Source organism: Martes martes (assembly GCF_963455335.1).
Source record: "Martes martes genome assembly, chromosome: 7".
Lineage (NCBI taxonomy): Eukaryota > Metazoa > Chordata > Mammalia > Carnivora > Mustelidae > Martes > Martes martes.
In genome coordinates, this window is record NC_137894.1 from 50,774,840 (window position 1) to 50,794,967 (window position 20,128).

Consider the following 20,128-nt stretch of genomic DNA (forward strand, 5'->3'; position numbering starts at 1 on the left):
CTCACCATGGTACAAGATATTTATACAGTAATATTCTATTCTAATAGTGTTACTAGGCTGCAAGACCAGAGGGAGCTAAGTATTCAGTTCCTTTAGATTATAGTGATACGTTTTGTAGTAGTTTCTCTTTTTTCCCTAAGATTTATTTGTTTATTTGAGAGGGAGACAGTGGAGGGAGAAATGGGGGAGAGAATCTTTCAACAGACTCCACTGAGTGTGGAGCCTGACTTGGGACTCGATCTCAGGATCCTGAGATGATCTGAGCCAAGACCAAGTGGGACACTTAACTGACTGAGCCACTCAGGCACCATGGTCTTGTTGAGCTCTTATCATTGGCTTGAATATCATTGGTGACTCATTCATTTTATAAAGAATATAAAACTCAGAGGACTGCTCAGAGAATGGATGATAAAAATAAGCTAAATGGATGATAATAATGGATGATAAAACTAAAGAAGTTACAAGGGCTGAATCTAAGATAAAAGCTTGAAGTCATTGTTTTGGTCCCAAAAGGCCAACTTCATAGGTGTCTCTTTAGCATCATGTGCGAAAAATTACTGGGAATTTTAGTAGATAAAGTTAGTATGAGTAGTCCATGTGCACAGTTGCAAAAGCTGTTTTCCGACTGTACCAGTGAATCTAGTAGCCAGGGAGTTTTCAACACAGTCTGTCAGCCCACACATGGAGCTTTGTGTGCAGTTCTGGGTGTTGATTTTGAGACCTACAGTCATGGGAGAGCAATCAGGAACTGGAAGGGGTGTAAAATGCCTTGAGAAAAGGCTGAAAGCAACTGGGGAGGAAGTGGGGGTGGTGTGATGTGTGTGCATTCAAGTCAGTAGAGAGATGAGAGCCAGTCACCCTTCCCCTTTTACCTAAGTCCTGAGTGTGATTTTACATACTTGGTGGTAGGACCAGACAGTAGAAAAAATGTGCCTAAATGGGGTGTCTTCATTGGATGGGGGCTCCCAGATGTAGGGCGACCTTCGGTTGGAAGCTGGTGGCACAGGTGGTCAAAGAATGGACCTGAGGCAGAAAAGGAAAGAAGTTTATTGACTACACCACAAGGGAGCAGCAGGCAGGAGGGCAGAGGAGGGGCTGTCTGCCTCAAGGCAGTGGGTGGGGGCTGTATTCAAAGGGAGAAGGTGAGGAGGTAATGTGGCCTATGGAATTCTCCCATTTTTGGTACTGTGCCTGGTTGTGAGTAGCACATTGGTCAGTGAGGGCTTATGGAGATTTTTTTTTTTTTTTTTAAGGTTTATTTATTTATTTATTTGTCAGAGAGAGAGAGAGAGAGGAGCGAGAGTGAGCACAAGCAGGCAGAGTGGCAGGCAGAGGGAGAAGCAGGCTCCCTGCCGAGCAAGGAGCCCGATGTGGGACTCGATCCCAGGATGCTGGGATCATGACCTGAGCCGAAAGCAGCTGCTTAACCAACTGAGCCACCCAGGCGTCCCAAGGGCTTATGGAGATTTTGAGGTGGGGCACCGGATGGGCCTCTCTACCTTCTAACGCCCAAGACTCTTTGCCTAAAAACGACCTCTACAGTAAAGTGAAACAGAACTTAAAAGATTTATGATGAAGTACGTGTTCAGGTGAGTATGCAAACATGTACGTAGTTTAGAGAGTAATTAGAATACCTGTGAAAGTGTCTGCCTGTCTTGAAAACTAGAACGTCCCTAGTATCTTAGAAGCCCTTGCGTGCCTCTCCATGAGCTCATTTGTTTTCACAGCTGGAAAATACTTCGTTGTATGATTGTGCCACAGTTTAGCCATCCTACCGTTCAAGGATGTTTGGGCTTGTTGTTGTCAAGGTAGCACATTTTTTTTTTTTTTAAGATTTTATTTATTTATTTGACAGACAGAGATCACAAGTAGGCAGAGAGGCAGGCAGAGAGAGGGGGGGAAGCAGGCTCCCTGCTGAGCAGAGAGCCCGATGCGAGGCTCGATCTCAGAACCCTGAGATCATGACCTGAGCTGAAGGTAGAGGCTTAACCCACTGAGCCACCCAGGTGCCCCAAGGTAGCACATTATTAATATTCTGCACATGTCCTGAATGTGTAAGTGTAAGAGTTTCTTTAATAGCAATGGTTCTTAAAAGACTGGTCCCCAGACCAACCGCATCAGCACCACCTGGAGCTACTCCCCCCCCCCCCCCAGAGAGATAATGAGAAGGGGGGGAGGGGGAATGGGTGGAGGGAGGGTATGCATTCCATATATAGATCAGTTTAGGAAAATAGACATCTTTATAACTTTGAATCTTCTTATCCATGATTTTCTTCATTTATTTAAGTCTTTTTCGTCTTTCAATATAATTATATACTTTTTCCAGAAAAGTCTTATATATATTTTATTTTTTAAAGATTTTATTTAAGAGAGAGAGAGAAAGAGAAAGCTTGAGAGGGGGGAGGGTCAAAGAGAGAAGGAGACTTCCTGCAGAGCAGGGAGCCTGGTGGGGGACTCCATCCTGGAACTCCAGGATCATGACCTGAGCTGAAGGCAGTCGTTTAACCAACTGAGCCACCCAGGCACCCCTTATATATATTTTATTAAATTTATTCCTAAATACTAAATAGTATTCAGTGCTATTGTAAATAGTGTCATTTTAAAAGTTACATTTGCTATGTGTGGGAATAGAAATACAACTTTTTTTTTTATTTTTTAAGATTTTATTTATTTGGAAGAGAGGGTGAGAGCGCGCATGAGCACAAGCAGGGAGAGCTGCAGAGGGAGAGGGAGAAGCAGGTTCCCCATTGAGTAGGGAACCTGACACAGGGCTGGATCCTAGGACCCTGGGATCATGACCTGAGCTGAAGGCAGATGCTTAACTGGCTGAGCCACCCATGCGCCCCCAACTGGCTGTTTTATATATTTTTCATAGCTGTGACCTTTTCAGAATCTCATTCTAATAATTTGTTGCCTCTGTTGGGTTTTCAACATACAAATAATGATGGTTTTGTACTTTCCTTTCCAGTCCTTTTACATGTTACCTTTTCTGTGTAGTTATGACCTCCAGTATGCTGAATACAAGTGATGATTACAAGCATCCTGGTCTTGTTTCTATACTTAAAGGAAATATTTTCAATATTTAATAAAAAGTGTAAACTCATAAACTAATAAATTTCACTCATGACCCACAGATATAAAATCCTAAATAGTATGCAAATGAATCCAGCAATACATACAAAAATATATATCCTGACTAAGGAAGGTTTGTACCAAGAATGCAAGTTTGGTTTATTAATTGAAAGTTGAGTGTTCTATTTCCCACATTAGCAGATTAAAGGAGAAAAATTATTTGCCATCTCAATAAATGCAGAAAAAGAATTGGATAAATTATAACACCTTTTCATGGCAAATACTCAAAACAGGTGTGGAATCTAAGATCAAGTGTATATAAAAAGCACATAATAATCTAGTCTTTTTTTTATTAAAGATTTTTATTTAGTTATTTGACAGAGATCACAAGTAGGCAGAGAGGCAGGCAGAGAGAGAGGAAGGGAAGCAGGCTCCCCGCTGAGCAGAGAGCCCGATGCGGGGCTCAATCCCAGCACCCTGGGATCATGACACGAGCTGAAGGCAGAGGCCTTAACCCACTGAGCCACCCAGGTGCCTCTCTAGTCTGGTTTTGATATGAAACATATGCTAGCCTCATACAATGAGTAAAGAGTATTTCTTCTACATGTTTATTTGAAAAGTTTATTTTATTTTATTTTTTAAAGACCTTATTTATTTGTCAGAGAGAGAGAGAGAGAGCGCACAAGCAGGCAGAGGCAGAGGGAGAAGCAGGCTCCCTGTCCAGCAAGGATCCCGTTGCGGGACTTGATTCCACGACCCCCTGGGATCATGACCTGAGCAGAAGGCATCGGCTTAACTCACTGAGCCACCCAGGCATCCCGAAAAGTTTATTTTAAATCAGTTTATCTTTTTCTTGGTAAAACTTGCATGTAAAATTATCAGTACCTGACTTTTTTCATTGTTGTTGTTTCATATTTTTATTTAAATTCCAGTTAGTTATTTAAATTCCAGTTACAGTGTAATATTGGTTTCAGGTGTAGAATTTAGTGATTCATCACTTATGTATAACACCCAGTGCTTATCCTAACAAGTGCCCTCCTTAATCCCCATCACCCATCTAGCCCATCCCCTGCCCACCTCCCCTCCAGCAACCCTGTTTGTCCTCTGTAGTTAAAGAGTCCCTCATGGTTTGTCTCCATTTTTTTTTTTCTTTCCTTCTCCTGTTCATCTGTTTTGTTTCTCAAATTCCAGATGTGAGTGAAATCATATATTTGTTTTTCTCTGACTGACTTATTTCATTTAGCACAACACTCTCTAGTTCCATCCACATTGTTGCAAGTGGCAAGATTTCATTCTTTTTTAATGACTGAGTAATATTCCTCTGTGTGTGTGTGTGTGTGTGTGTGTGTGTGTGTGTGTGTTTACCTTTATTCATTCTCCAGTCAACGGGCATTTGGGCTCTCTCCATAGTTGGGATATTGTTGATAATGCTGCAATAAACATTGGGGTGCAGATGCCCCTTTGAATCACTGTGTTTATATCCTTTGGGTAAATACCTAGTAGTGCAGTTGCTGGAGTGTAGGGTAGCTCTATTTTTAACTTTCTGAGGAACCTCCATACTGTTTTCCAGAGTGATTGTACCAGTTTGCATTCCCACCAACAGTGCAAAATTGTTCCCCTTTCTCTGCATCCTTACCAACATATTCTTAAGTTGTTAATTTTAGCCATTCTGACAGGTGTGAGGAGATATCTCACTGTAATTTTGGTTTGTATTTCCCTGACGATGAGTGATGTTGGGCATCTTTTCATGTGTCTGTTAGCCATTTGGATGTCTTCATGGAAAAAATGTCTATTCATGTCTTCTACCACCTGGCATTTTTTAATGGAAAGATTAACTACTGATTTAAATTCTTTAATGTGATTTTATTGTGATATTTTATATTTTTTAGTAATTTATCCATCTCATTTAAGTTTTCAGATTTACCAAATTATTTGTACTATGTTCCTTATTTATTTATTCTTTGTGGTATAAGAGTTTTTGTTCTCTTTTTCTCCACTGATATTGTTTATTCATACTTTGTGTTTTTTCTTTCAGCAGTTTGTCTCTTACAAGTCTTGAAAGAACTTGACTTTGTTTACCCCCATATTTTGTAGTTTTTTTCCATTTTATTAATTTTTATTTGTATCTTCATACTATTGATTTTCTCCCTTCCCAACTGTTATAAGAATGGCTATTCATAATGTGGTGTATGGTTTTTATATCTGATAGGCAACATGACACTTCATTCTTTTAAATTTATATTCCTTTATCTGTGATATTGAACATTTAAAAAATTTAAATTCAATTAGCCAACATACAGATATTGAGCATATTTTAACAAAATATTTGTTAGTTACTTATGAATTTGATGTGAAATGTAACAGAGGACATCCAGGACTGAGGAAACCATACTAAAAAGTTAGGAACATATGTCTAGGAAATGATACAGCACTTTGTACATTTTATATTATATGGCATATGTTTTATTGTGTTAGAAATACTTGGTTATATGGTTTGAACTTTTTAAGGAGAGACACGAATTCATACTTACCTTTGAGCTTTAGACATTATCACATACCTCGGAGGGTTAGACATTGCCTGACTCAATGACAGATAGCTGGCTGGCTGGATAGATGGTGAATTAGGAAAGAAGGACATTTTCAACTAATATAGAAGGTGTTGACACATTGTATGCAGAATGATAATAATGCTGAAACTGTATTCTATTGGAGTGAAGAGCCTCTAGTGCAGGGCTCCTGCTCTGGTAGTTGCTCCTCTTGTAGGTCAATGTGGTCTCTAACCTTTCAAAGAAATCGGAGGGATACGTGGGTGGCTCAGTTGCTAAGCATTTGCCCTTGGCTCAGGTCATGATCCCAGAGTCCTGGGATCGAGTCTGCATTGAGCTCCTTGCCCAGGAGGCTTTTCCCTCCGCCTGCAGCTCCCCCTGCTTGTGCTCTCTCTCTCTTTCTCTGACAAATAAATTAAATCTTAAAAAAGAGAGAGAGAGAGAGAGAGAGACAGTGGAAATTGTGCTATTCTTTATCAGAATATGGAATAGGAGGTCAAAATTGGGGAATGAAAGGATGGAATATATCAGTCCGTGGTTTAATTGGGGAGCAGAACCTTTATGAGTCACGGGATAAAGGATTTATACAAATTAGACCTTCTACACTTGTCAGAGGGCAGGAGGAAGTTAGGAGTCCCCAGCCAGTCAGAGAAGCCAAGCACAACCAGCCACTGAAATGGGACTGCAGAGAGAAGTTAGGAAGGTGTCTTTGGGAGGCTGTAACACTGTAAACACAGTCTGCATGGCCTGCCCGCCACTGGCCTGCCCGTCTGTTATAAAGAAGAGCAGGGCAGAGTAGGGGAGGGTGAGAACAAGTTGGAACTTGTTGACACCCCTATGTCTGTCACCACCTCTTGCCACAACGACCTTCAGAGTAATGACTACTGACTGATTTCCATCTTGTAGGTCTTGTGAAAATTGCTTTTTTGGCCCACTCCAAACTAGAACTGTGAAGGGCAGAGGATACTTGGAAATGTAGTTCAGCTCAGCAGGCAGACGCAGTGCAGTCCAACACGGAACTGCTAGAAGGAGGATCCTCCAAGGGTTGCAGAAGTTGAAGCTTACAACTGGGTTCTGCAGGGGATGGAAAAGAGGCCTAATTATAGTGATTAGGGGAAGAACTGAGAGGTGAAACGAAACGCCGAGCGCTCAATCTGAGAGAATAACCATGAGCGCAGTGAACGGTGCCAGCAGAGGCACCGTTTCTGATTTGTGGATGAGCATAGCCCTGATGTGAGGTCAGAATCTTCCTGAGTCCTGCTTCCTGCATGTACACTTCCTCATCCCATATTTAAACGATGGTGGCCTTAGGAGTTCTACCTGTGGCCTGCGGCTTCTCTTCCTTGAAACATTCTGCTTTCACTGTTTCATTCAGAGCTATGTGTTCAATTACCAAATGAATTACCAATTTTCCTAAATCTTTATTTCCAGATGGTTTCTCTAAGCACTAGTGATAAATTTATACCAGCTTACTAGGCTGTAGGTGCCACAGACACTTTACAGCCAAAATCTCTGAAACACAACTCATTATCTCTGGCAACCACCTCTGTTGTCTCCGTATTAGCAGCTGACCTCACGTGTGTTCAGATATCCAGGTCAGAAACTTGTGAAGTCACCTCTGACAGTTCCTTCTTCATTTCTTATATGCAGTCTGTCATTGGATATGTTAATCATACCTTCTAAATATCTCTTTTATTTTCTTTCCATTTGTATTATCTTAATTCAGTAGTTCAGCATTTCTTGTCTGACTATTGCAATGGTCTTTTTTTTTTTTTTTTTTTGAGAGGGAGATTGAGTATGTGTGCATGTGTGAGTGGGGATGAGGACCAGAGAGGGTGAGAGAGAATCTCAAGCAGACTCCATGCTGAGTGCAGAGCCCTACATGGAACTCAGTCTCACAATGGTGAGATCATGACTTGAGTCAAATCAAGAGTCAGTTGCTCACCCACTGAGCCACACAGGCATCCCTACAATGAATTACTATTTTCATTATTTTCTCAATAGTTGAATAGAATTATTAGAACTAAGAATAGTTGAATAGAATTATTTTCTCAATAGTTGAAATCTTTTTTCCCCATTTTAAAACTTTTTAATAATAATGATCATAATCGTAACTTTGTCCAGGTTTATAAGCTAGTAAGCCACAGAGCCAGGATTTGACATTTTTTAAGAAAGATTTTATTTATTTGACAGAGAGAGACAGAGTGAGAGAGGGAACACAAGCAGGGGGAAATGGAGGGGGAGAAACAGTCTTCGCGCTGAGCAGGGAGCCCAACGTGGGGCTCGATCCAAGGACCCTGGGATCATGACCAGAGCTGAAGGCAGATGCTTAATGCCTGAGCCACCCAGGAGCCCCTGGGACTTGACATCTTAACTGTTATTCTGCTTCAAAGGCTGTGGTCAAGTTTCTTAGTTCTCTGAGATTCAGTGTCCCCATCTGTGAAATAAAGATAATTTCACTACCTACCCTGTAGGAACGTTGTGAGATTTAAATGAGTTAACTTATGTCCTCTGTGGTACAGGACAGGCAGAGACAAGCAGGACAACACTCAATTATACTGATATTCCAGCTGTATGGCAGCTATCATTTGACCCCTGTCATCCTGGTTCTAGAGCTTATAGGATTATCTATTCTGCTAATGTGCTCTGCTGCTGTTTCAGAAATGGCAAATGTTGCCAACAGTTTCACCTTTCTCAAACATCGGTCTGATCACATTACAGTAGTCCCCCCTCATCCAAGTTTCCACTCCCGTGATTTCGCTTTCTGCTGTTTCCGTTACCCTCATCAGTCACTGTCTGGAAACAGATGATCCTTCTGATGACTTGTCAGAAGGCCATTAGTAGGTTAACACTAGGTCACAATGCCTGTGTCATTCACCTCACTTCATTTCATCACGTATACATTGTATCATCCCACATCATCATAAGAAGATGGTTGAGTACAATAAGATGTTTTGAGAGAAAGACCACATAACTTTAATTACTGCATGTTGTTATAATTGTTCTATTTTATTATTGGTTACTGTTGTTAATCTCATACAATGCCTCATTTACAAATTTGACTATCATACATGTACATGTATGGGGAAAAAACCATGTATGTAGAGTTCGGTACTCTCCAGGATTTCAGGCATCCACTGGGGGTCTTGGAACAGTATTGTGGTGGATAAAGGAGGACTACCCTATTTCCTTATGTAAAAACTTTCAACTGTATTTCAACAGTTCTGTAATTCCAGCAAGATATTCCTTCACATGGCCACAGCCTTCAAGTTTTGTCTGCTTATTTATATTCTCTCATTTCTGCTCTTTTCTCCTTGTAATCCTTAATGCATGGCACGCTCAACATATTCTTAATGTCTGGAAATTTTCCATGCTCTTTCATACCTCAGTACTTTCGCACATGTGATTCTTTTTGCTTGAAATGTGTTGTCCCCCCCCCCCCACTGAAGAGTTCCTAACTGTCCTTTGAAATTCAGTTTAAATGTTACATTTCTTATAAAAACTTCCTGAGCTCACTGGAAGCAGATTTTAATGTGTCTGTCTTTATACTCTCAGAGCACTTATGACATTGTATTTTAATTATTTGCTAATTTCCTGTGGGCTGTGAGCTTTTTGAAGTTACTCATTTTCATGGTCTTAGATCCTAGCACTGTACCTGACACAAGTGCTCCATAAATTTACATGGAACAGATGAACAGACTTTAGAAGAGTGTAGACCACATTGATGAGTGCCTCTTGGTGTCAGGATTCTGTCAGCATTTTCTTTTTTTAAAAATTTAATTTCTTTTTTTTTATAAAATACTTTATTCATTTATTTTAGAGTGAGAGAGAGCAGCGGGGGTGCACAAGTGTGTGGGGGAGGGGCGTTGGGAGAGGGAGATAGAGTCTTAAGTAGACTCCACACTGAGTGTGGAGCCTAAACGGGGGCTCGATCTCATGACCCTGAGATCAAGACCTAAGCCAAAACCAAGAGTTGGATGCTTAACCTACTGTGCCACCCATGTGCTCCAGCACTTTCTTTCCTGCTTACCCTTCTACCTGCATCTATGATTAGTAGACATAGAGTATTATTGTTGCAAGTGGTGTGATGGGCAATATCTTCCAGTTCTCTATCAATTTAGTTTTATCTGTTTGGTCTCTAAATGTGTGTAGCTGCAATCGCCATTGTGTCATATGTCCTCTCACCTTTTCTTCTTGTGGGAGCCCATCTCACTGTATCAAGTGGACGAATCTCCCCTGATATTCAGGACGGAGAGTTCTTCCCCTTCAGTCAGTGACTTGCCAGCCTGTTGAGTATTAGGGAGCCACAGTCCCTAGTACTGGCAGGTTTTGTGGCCTTCATTCTTTCTAAACTTGATCCTTTATTTATTTTTTAAAAATATTTTATTTATTTATTTGACAGAAAGAGAGATCACAAGTAGGCAGAGAGGCAGGCAGAGAGAGAGAGGGTAGCAGGCTCCCTGCGGAGCAGAGAGCCTGATGCGGGGCTTGATTCCAGGATCCCGAGATCATGACCTGAAACGAAGGCAGAGACTTAGCACTCTGAGCCACGGAGGTGCCCCTATACTTGATCCTTTATGCTGAAGTGTTTGTTTATATGTCTATTCTCTTAAAATATTGGACATAGATGCTATATTTTTTCCAAATGAAACTTTATCGTTAGGATCATTCAATCTATAAGCAAGAATCATGTTTTCACTTTCCTTATCACTTGGTTGGTTTTCAGCACATTCTTAGCTCCTGGGAGATTGCACAGAGCATGCAATCATGGGAAATTTCTTGTAGAAAATCGTGCTTGTGTACGTATATGTGGATGGAGGTGATGGAATGGGGAAGAAGTGGGAGGATACAAGAGAAAGAAAGCTACTCTGGCTTCTTACCCTGCATGGGAGGCAGCATTATGCAGTGGGAAGAGAATTGGATTGTGGTTTTCTACTCCCTAATTATATCTTTCTTTTTCATTTAGTTTCAGGAAGTTAAATATACAAGACTATAAAATTGTAAAGTCATAAAAAGAGTAACAGAAACAAGCTTCATTTCCACTCCTGACCCCTAGTTCCCTTGCTGTAGTAACTGCTCCACTTTCTCATATTTTCTTCTAGAGATAGTCTATGTATATATAAGCATAGTGGCCCATCACTTGAAATATGCAAATTATACTGTCTGTGTGATCTTAGGCACCTGTCTTGAACTTCAGCATTAACTTCTTTAAATTCCTAGATGGAAATACTAACACAAACTGGACAAAACCCACAGGGATTTTGTGACAATGAATGAAGTGCTGTTTGTGAACATGTGTGAAAATCATCAAGTATCTTACATGCACGGGGTGAGGGAGTGTAATCATGGCAGTAATATTGTGCTACACCAAGGTCAACGAGTCATGTGTGATCTGACTTGACGGGTGTGATTCGGAGTCAGTAGCAGGGCTGCTATGCCAGCAGCACCCTGTGTAACTCCACTGGGTCTGCTTTCCAGCCTACAGGGCCTATTGCCCTCATGGCATGTTCTTTGGGTTTTCTACATGGCTAATCAAGAGATACCACTTGCACTTTAATTTGCCAGGTATGGATGCACTTGGGGTAAGAAGTGGACGCTTGCCAGTGTGTGAAACTCCTCTGGCTCCCTCCCTTTTGCTCCCTCTTCATGTTTGGGGAGTTGGTACTGTAACTTGGCTGATGCAACAGTTTGAGTCATGGTCCCTTGGTGATGTGGAATCCATTCACTTTTAATTGGTAGTTTCTGGAATCATTTTTTCTCTTCCTCACCCTGACTTTCTTTTCTAATTGGCTCTCAGGGGCCTCCAACTCCTGCTTTAATCAACCAAAGCAGAGCCGGTGCAGAGAGTCCCAAACTGGTACCTGGGGACCCCAGGATCTTCTGCCATGACTCTGATTCTTCAAGTTTCTTTTCCAATCTGTTAAAACAACTCAGTCTTTGGATTAGGCCTGGGGGGATGGGAATCCTTTGGGCATTTCTTTCACAGAGGGAGCTTGAACAGTGCCAACCACTTCAAGACATTGCCAACTACTGCATTGGGCCTGAAGTTTTTTCTTCTTGCTAGCAGAAAGGGGAGAAGAAGATATTTGGTTAAGGTTTCCCAAATGGGCCAAGTGAATGATGGCAGAAATGAGTAGATAAAAAAACTTATTATTCAAGGAAAACTTACTAATTGAGCCTCTGTATTTTGGTCTACATACTGCTTCTGTACCACAAAAAGACTTGTGGAAAGCTTACTTTGTCTGCTTTTTGTCACTGCCCAAAAGAGAGTAAACACTAATTGTGTAGTTTTGGCCAATAATTATTATTGGGTTACACTTTTAAGATTATTTTAAAAATAAGCTTCATTCTTTAAAGCAGTTTTACATTCACAATAAGATTGAGTGGAAAGTGCAGAGAGTTCCCATGTACCTTCTGCACACACGCACACATACATACACACACACTTCATCAACCATCAACATCCTGTATTAGAATGGTACATTTGTTATAGTCAATGAACTTACACTGATACATCATTGTCACTCCAAATCCGTGGTTTACATTAGGATTCACTCTTGAGGTTGTATATTCTGTGAGTTTTGACAATTGTATAATGACTTGTGTCCACCATTATAGTGTCATACAGAATAGTTTTGCTACCCTAAAAATCCTTTGCGCTCTACTTATTCATCCTCCCCTACTCCTCTAACTCCTAGCAACCACTGGTCTTTTTACTGTCTCTACAGTTTTGCCTTTTCCATAATGTCATACAGTTGATATCATAGAGTATATAGCCTTTTTGGGTTGACTTCTTGGGTTACATTTTTTTTTTTTAAGATTTTATTTATTTGACAGACAGAGATCACAAGTAGGAGAGAGGCAGGCAGAAAGAGAGGGAAGCAGGCTCCCCGCTGAGCAGAGAGCCCGACTCGGGGCTTGATCCCAGGACCCTGGGACCATGACCCGAGCTGAAGGCAGAGGCTTTAACCCACTGAGCCACCCAGGCGCCCCTTGGGTTACATTTTTAAATGACATTTAAAAACATTTTTTTAAGTGTGATTTAAAAACTATGTTAGAGAATAGATTAATCTCCTTCTAGCATACCCAAGAACATTCATGTGACCTCTTTCTGAACAAATGGATACTGCTGAAGGGAACTGTCCTGGTTCCAGCTCACCCTTGGAGAAGCAAACTGATAGTAGACTTGACTTTGAGTGCCTTTTACCAATGCTCGTAGGCCAGGCCAGTTGAAATCTAAGATGGAAAACTTCTCTGAGGGCTGAACTGTAACCTTTCTACTGAAGGATAGGATCATTGTCAGCCTACAGGTAAATGTGCTTATAAGGCTGTATCTTTTTTTTGGAAATATATATGTATACATATATGAATATGTTGAAATATATATGAAATATATATATTTTTGATATATATATGAATATATGAAATATATACATATTGAATATAAATATAAAATATAAAATATTAATTATTTTTATTAACATATAATGTATTATTTGCCCCAGGGTACAGGTCTGTGAATCATCAGGCTTACACATTTCACAGCCCTCACCATATCACATACCCTCCTCAATGTCCATAATCCAACCACCCTCTCCATAGCCCCCATCCCCCCAGCAACCCTCAGTTTGTTTTGTGAGATTTAGAGTCTCTTATAGTTTGTCTCCCTCCTGATCCCATCTTGTTTCATTTTTTCCTTCCCTAGCCCCCAAAGTCCCCACTCTGCCTCCCAAATTCCTCATATCAGGGAGATCATATGATAATTGTCTTCCTCTGATTGACTTATTTCGCTTAACGTAATACCCTCTAGTTCCATCCACGTCGTCATAAATGGCAAGATTCCATTTCTTTTGATGGCTGCGTAGTATTCCATTGTATATATATACCACTCTTCTTTATCCATTCATCTGTTGATGGACATCTAGGTTCTTTCCATAGTTTGGCTATTGTGGACATTGCTGCTATAAACATTAGGGTGCATGTGCCCCTTCGGATCACTACATTTGTATCTTTAGGGTAAATACCCAGTAGTACGATTGCTGGGTCATAGGATAGCTCTGTTTTCCACTTTTTGAGGAAACTCCATGCTATTTTCCAGAGTGGCTGCACAAGCTATAAGGCTGTATCTTGGGATAAGCCCAAGAAAGACATGGAAATCTCAATCTATACAATTTTTTCAGTGTTCATTGAGAATTGTGTTCTAGATAAAGCAACCATATTTATATATTCTTATTACTAAAGCAACCGTATTTATATATTCTTATTACTATCTCATGTATAAGTGATTTGTAAACTATTATCAATATCTCCCATAAGATTTTGATCTCTTCTAAGTAGGAAATATGTCTTTCTAAAATGTTTCCCTAGTTATTTGTTTATAGTAAACAATAAATGTTGAATGAATATACATTATTCTGTTGTTGACAACAATTCTCTGAACACGTGTTTTTCTATTTTTGCTTACACAAATCTTCTTTTTTTAAAAGATTTTTTATTTATTTGTTTGTCAGAGAGAGAGAGAGAGAGTGCACAAGCAGGGGGAGTGGTAGACAGAGCAGGCAGAGAAGGCAGAGGGAGAAGTAGGCTCCCCATTGAGCAAGGAGCCTGTCATGGAACTTGATCCCAGGACTCTGGGATCATGACCTGAACCGAAGGCAGACACTTGACTGCCTGAACTACCCACATACCCACATATCTAATCTTTTCTTTAGGTTTAAGATATCAGATTCTCACTTTTTTTTTGCATATTTTATATGCTCATATTGATAGAGAAGATAAACAAAATGGCTCCATGGTCCAGCTTATCTTTGCTCAGGTCATGATGGCTATAGAAAATATTAACCAGGATTCTGTCAGATGAATAAAGAAACATATCTAGAGTACTGGGATTTTATGTCATGGCCCCACTGCATGGCAGAATGCATGGTTTCCCAGTGGGGTCAGAGAAAACTGCTTCCCAGGGGATAAAGAATCTTAGTGAGAATCTAAGTCTACCAGTCTTTTTGCCCTGTTGACTTTCCTTCTCTTTGTGCTCATTTCCTGGTGCAGGCCATTTCCTCTTTGCCTTGCCATGATTGAACAATTGGTGAGGGGAGAACTCTATCCTTTATTTTATTTGCTTACCTGTTGTTATAGCCCAATTCATAGGTTGGCAAGCAAAGAGGAGGGCTCTTTCACTTCTTCACTGGGTTCTCCTAGACTCACTTCCTGATTAAATTTATAAACATTGACTGAATACCTGCTCTAGTATTGGATATAGCAGGATGAGAGTTTTAAGATGAATGTTGTATAGCTAGTGAGTGGTAACCCTGGGCTTAAATCTCGGTCTCCTGAAACCAGGTCTAGTGCTTTTGACACTATACTTGGCTGTTTGTGGAGTTATTATTGCAAAATAAGAAAGTACTTTTACATGTTCTTATTTAAACCCATAAAAAGATAATGTAGAAAGGGCTAAAATTTAATAGTTAAGATTAGTGTGTATAGTGCCTAGTTCTCCTTAGGTGTTTAGATTTAATTTTTAATGTAGTTTAAATGTTTACACTTGTTTTGTAGAAAAAATATATAACTGAGGATAAACCATGTTAATCCAGCCTTTTAGTAAACCATTTCTGTTTGTTGTGTAGTTGCTCATATATGAGACATAACCATCACTTGTCTCTTTTCTTTATTTGGTCATTTGTTTTTTTCTTAAGTTCCACACATGAGTGAAATAATATGGTATTTGTCTTTCTCTGTCTGACTAGGTCTATCCATGTTGTTGCAAATGGCAAGACTTCATTCTTTTCTTCTTTTTAATGGTGGAATAATATTCCTTCCCCCCCCCCCCAAATTTGAGAAAGAGACAGAGAGAACACAAGTGGGGGGAGGAGCAGAGGGGGAGGGACAAGCAGACTCCCTGCTGAGTATGGATCTTGATTGGAGGCTCAAGTCTAGGACCCTGAGATCATGACCTGAGCCAAGTCAGATGCTTAACTGACTGAGCCACCCAGGTGTCCCCTGGCTGAGTAGTATTCTATTACTTCTTTATCCATTCATCCATTCATGGACACTTGGCTGCTATCATAGTTTGGCTATTGTAAATAATGTTGCAATAAACATAGGGGTGCATATACCTTTTTGAAAGAGCGTTTTCATTTTCTTTGGGTAAATACCCTGTAATGGAATTGCTGGATCATATGGTAATACTATTTTTAGTTTTTAAAGAAAACTCCACACTGTTTTCCACAGTGGCTGCACTAATTTGCATTTCCATCAACAGTGAATGGGGATTTCTTTTTCTTCACAAGGGACATGAGCAGTGTGATAATTTATTTTGATATTAATTACCTTGCAGGCCTCTAGGAAGAAATAAGCAGCCAAAGTCAAAGCTGAAAATGATGGCAAATATTACTCTAAGAATATGAGAAAGATCTTATTAAACCAAGGAGGGGGGGGGGGCGCCTGGGTGACTCAGTGGGTTAAAGCCTCTGCCTTCGGCTCAGGTCATGATCCCAGGGTCCTGGGATTGAGCCCCGCATCGGGCTCTCTGCTTAGCAGGGAGCCTGCTTCCTCCTCTCTCTCTGCCTACCTCTCTGCCTACTTGTAATCTCTGTCTATCAAAATAAATTAAAAAAAAATTAAACCAAGGAGGGCATTCAATTAGTGGTTGTTATAAGTACTATTATGAAGAATAGAGATGGTTGCCTTGAACAGTATGTTTAATGACTAGAGAAGAGATAGGAATCAGCATAATATTGACAAATTGTATTGATATAGAATCAACCTCCAGAGAGTTACATTAAGTTTTAAAGCTATAAATACATTCATCTTCATGAACAGTTCTGGGAGGAAGAATTGAATCCGATTAATTCCCCCAAGATATTATAGAGAGTTTTTGACTGAACCGATTTGCTGTCCATTATGGCAATGCTTAGAAAATTGTACACCAAGAAAATGATGTTTGTGTGACATAGTGGAATAAACTTGAAGGGATTTAAAGTCAGTTCTATAAATTTTGGTGAAAAAAATTCATTATATTTCTTATGTCCTAAGGAAAAAAAATATATAATATGATTACAATTTATAATATATTAAAACATATTAAATATTAAAACTCTTCAAATTCTAGGTATCCATCATTGATGAGAAATTTTCTTTGCATGAATACATGGTAGCAAATGGCAGAAGGTATCTATTGCTTTTTCTCCTTTCTGGCTATTTAACAGAATTTGGGAAATCCAACTTCATTGGATCATGCTTAGGGTGTGATCACTCTTTTTATTTTTTTTTTTGAAGTTTGTTTATGTATGTATGTATGTATGTATGTATCTATTTAGTAATCTATACACCCAGTGTGGGGCTTGAACTCAAAGGAGCCCTGATATAATTATTCTTTAAATCTCTCAGCTCATCCTTTTCTGTCATTGGTAATGTAATGTTAAAATTTTCTTCACAAGGTCTTTTAACATTGAAGTAACATCTAATCAAATTTCTCTTATCAAGTATTTTAGAAAATGTTTAAAATTTTCCTCAAGTGTGAATTGAGGTTGTTGTACTCATCTTAATAAATATTCTTCAGGATTCAAGTAATAAAATTGACTAAATGTTACAAATGAACTAGTCTTAAGCTTCCTGTTTTCCGAAGTTGAGGCTTTCATTTTGAATCCATGCACGCTGTCAGTACATCAGTATATTATCACGTGGACCTTGGCATTTTATGTGAGATTATTCAGGTGGTAAAAGTATCAGAAAAGTCATTTAAAAAGTAAGAAATTGTTTATTTTGGAATCCTTTTATATTTATAGAAGTTTAAAAGATAATACAGGCTGCCCAGGTGGCTCAGTCAGTTAAGCATCTGACTCTTGATTTCAGCTGGCACCATGATCTCAGGCAGTGAGATCAAGCCTGGCATGGAACCCTGTGTGGGGCTCTGCGCTAAGGGTGGAGCCTGCTTGGGATTCTCCCTCCCTCTTTTTCTGCCCCTGCCCATGCTCTTTCTCTCTCAAAATAAAATAAAATTAAAACTAAAAAGAATACGTGAAATTCCAATATATCAGTCACCCAATTTCCCCCATTGTTAACATCTTATATGTTACATTTGGTAAAACTAATAAACCAACATTGGTATATTATTAATAACAGATGTCCGTTATTTGGACTTCATCAATTCTTTCTGAATGCCCTTTCTTTATTCCAGGATCCAATTCAGGGTACCACATTACATTTAGTTATGCTCTCTCCTTTGAGACTGTGACAGTTTCAAAGTCTTTCCTTGTCTTTCATGACCTTGATGGTTTTGAGGAGTATTGGGTATGGTTTCTGGTGGAATGGCCCCCAATCTGGGTTTGATATTTTTTCCTCATGATTAGACTGTTATTATGGGTCTTAGGGAAAGATACCACAGAGGTGAAATATCCTCCTTGTCATATCATATCTGGAGACGTTATATCCACATGACAACTCCCATGATGTTAACCTTCATCACGCGGTCAGTGTTGTGTTTGCTAGGTTTCTCCATTGTAAAGTTACTATTTTCCTCTTTCTCTTATATTCCTTGGAATCAAGTCACTAAGTCTAGACCACCTTTTGGGAAAAAGGGTTAAGCTCCATCTCCTGGAGGGGGTAGTATCTACAAATATATATTGTTTCTCTCTTCTTCCTATCTTCAAGCCACGGATCAACCACAACACCCTCCTTCAATACATTTGTTTACAGCATTTACTGGTATCTCATTTCTCCAAGTTCTTATAGTACTTAATGTCCAATTCAAGTAAGGAAAATTAACACAGTATCTATCTCACCTTTCATTGGCAAACAAATGAGATAAGATCCAGTGCTGAGGAGGCTATGGGAAAATGAGCATGTTAACACAAGTTTTTTAGTGAGATATACTTCACATTGCCTAAAATTCACCCTTTTAAAGTGTAGGTAGTTTTTAGTACATTCACAGGTTTGTGCAACTATCACCACTATCTGATTGTAGAATATCTTCACCATTCTGCCCCAAACTGGGTACCCATTACCAATCATTCCCCATTCTTTCCCCTGCCTAGTCCTTTATAACTACTAATCTTTCTGAGTTGCCTACTCTGGATATTTTATTTAAATAGAATCATACAATATGGCACCTTTTGTATCTGGCATGCTTTACTTAGCATAATGTTTTCAAAGTTCATTCATATTGTAGCAAATATCATACTTAACCATATTTTATTTCAGCCATAATTTTACAACTGAAAAATATTCCATTCTATGTATATACCACATTTTGTCCATTCATCAGATGGTGGACCTTTAGGTTGTTTTACTTTTTTGGCTATTACAAATAATGCTGCTATGAGCATTTGTTTACCCATTTTGTGCAAAAGTATGTTTTTTAATTCTTTTGGTTTTATACCTATGTGTGGAAATTGCTGGATCATATGATAACTCAATATTTATGTGAGAAACTGATGAATTGTTTTCTAAAGCAACTGTACTGTTTTACATTTTGGCCAACAGTGTGTGACTATTCCAGTCTTTCCACATTCTGGCCAATACTTGGTGTTGTCTGCCTTTTTTGATTCTAGCTGTGCTAGTGGGTATAAAATGGTATCCCATCATGATTTTGATTCACCTTTCCCTAATGAGTAATGATGTTGAGCATCTTTTAATGTGCTCATTGGCCATTTGTATATCTCATTTGGAGAAATGTATAGACAGATCTTTGTGCACTTAAAAAATTATGGTTTCACTTATTTGTGAAGCATAACAAATAACATGGAGGACAAGGGGAGATGGAGAGGAGAAGGGAGTTGAGGGAAATTGGAAGGGGAGGTGAACCATGAGAGACTATGGACTCTGAAAAACAACCCGAGGGTTATGAAGAGTTGGGGGTGGGAGGTTGGCGGAACCAGGTGGTGGGTATTATGGAGGGCACGGATTGCATGGAGCACTGGGTGTGGTGAAAAAACAATGAATACTGTTACACTGAAAAGAAATAAAAAATTTAAAAAATTAAGTTATTTATCTTTTTATTGTTGAGTTGTAAGAGTTCTTGATATATTCTGGATAATGACCTCTTATCATATACAAGATCTGCAAATATTTTTTCCCATTTTGTGAACTTGTACCTTTAAAGCACAAATTTTAAAAATTTTGATGAAGTCCAATTTATTTTTCCTTTTATTGCGTGTATTTTTTTGTGTTATATCTTTAAAAAATTGCATAATTCAAGGTCACAGAGAGTTAAATCTGTATTTTCTTCTAGCAGTTTCATAGTTTTAGCTCTTACATTTATGCCTCTGATTCATTTTGAATTAATTTTTGCATGTGGTGTGAGGTAGGGGTCCAATTTTATTCTTTTGCCTGGATATCTAGTTGTCTCAGCACTGTTGAAAAGTTGAACACTATTTGGGGACATCTCATTTAGCAATATTTCTCAGAATTAAAAACATACATTTCTTGTATCCCAGAAATCCTTTCTCTAATTTTTAAAAATTATTTTATTATTATTTTTTAAAAAGATTATTTATTTATTAATTAATTTGATA